We start from the raw sequence: 1,512 nt of genomic DNA on the forward strand, positions 1-1,512 counted from the left end.
TCCATAACATCTCTAGTAATTAGAGAAATGCAAATCAAAACTAAGATTTCATCTCATGCCATCAGAAGGCAGTTATCAAGAATACAAACAATAAGTACTGGTGAGGATGTGGGGGAAAGGTATACTTATACATTGCTGGTGGAACTGCAAATTGGTGCAACCACTTTGTAAAGCAGTACGGAGATTCCTTAGAAAACCTGGAGTAAAACCACCATTTGACCCAGCTATCCCATTCCTTGGTCTATATCCAAAGGACTTAAAAACAGGATGTTATAGTAATGCAGCCACATCAACGTCTACAGCTGCTCAATTCACAATAGCTAAACTGTGGAACCAACATAGATGCCCTTCAACAGATGAATGGATAAAGACACTGTGATATATATACACAATGGAATATTACTCAGCAACAAAAGAGAACAAAATTATGGCATTTGCAGGTAAATGGATGGAGTTGAAGAATATCATGCTAAGCAAATTAAGCCAATCCCAAAAAACCAAAGGCCAAATGTTCTCTCTGATAAGTGGATGCTGATCCATAAGGGGGTGGGGGGGACATGGGAAAAATGGAGGCAAAGGGGAGGGGGGTGGGGCAGGAAGGATGGTGGAATGAAATGGACATCATTATCTCTAGGTACATGTATGACTGCGCATATGATACGACACTACATCCTGTACAACCAGAGAAATGAAAAGTTGTGCTGCAATTGGGTACAATGAATCAATGCATTCTGCTGTCATATATACCTAATTAAAATAAATAAATAATGTTTTTTAAAATGCTAGTCTCAATATAGATCAGATAGTGAGTAAAGAAATGGAAGGAAGGGGTGATTGGGAGTTCACTGCTTTCCCCGGGGGTGGAGAAGATGGGGACAGGAACTAGTCATTAAACATCATCCTAGTTGTAGTTTGCAGAAATGAGGGCTTGCTCTGTCTACAAGCACCCAGGACTACCCTGCAGGCAAAGAGACAGGCTGCTTGGGAAGGGAAGAGGGAAGACCAACAAAGACACATGCCCAGAGTCCAGCATTCAGGATGGCTAAGAAAAGAGACAAAAAAAACCTCGAGGGTCTCCCTGAGAAAGGCCACCAGGCAATCCTAACAGAGCTTACCTGAACTCTTTCTGGGTTCCACCTTACTGCTCTCTCTTCCACATGCCATTCCAAGCCACAGGGGAACCCATCTCTAGTTTTCTTGGGTGATCAGCCTAAGAAACAAGCACGGCTTCTTTCTCCCCAGAGGGTCAGATTAAATGGTATGTGAAATGCCTCACACAGTGCCTGGCGCATAACAGACACGCAGTAGATATGGGTTCTCCCCATTTTGAGAGTCCGTGGTCACATATATTGGATGTATTTCTGGAGGGGGAATTAGATACATTGTAGATTCTTCCAGAAGCTCACAATTTTCTTATCAGGGCCATTGAGGGAGGGAGGCAAGGGAAGGGAAAGAAGCATACTCTCTTTACTGGTGTCGGTAGTTCTTCCTCCACTGGAGTATCCAGCACCT

This window comes from Marmota marmota, unplaced genomic scaffold (assembly GCF_001458135.2).
Source record: "Marmota marmota marmota unplaced genomic scaffold, marMar, whole genome shotgun sequence".
Classification (NCBI taxonomy): domain Eukaryota; kingdom Metazoa; phylum Chordata; class Mammalia; order Rodentia; family Sciuridae; genus Marmota; species Marmota marmota.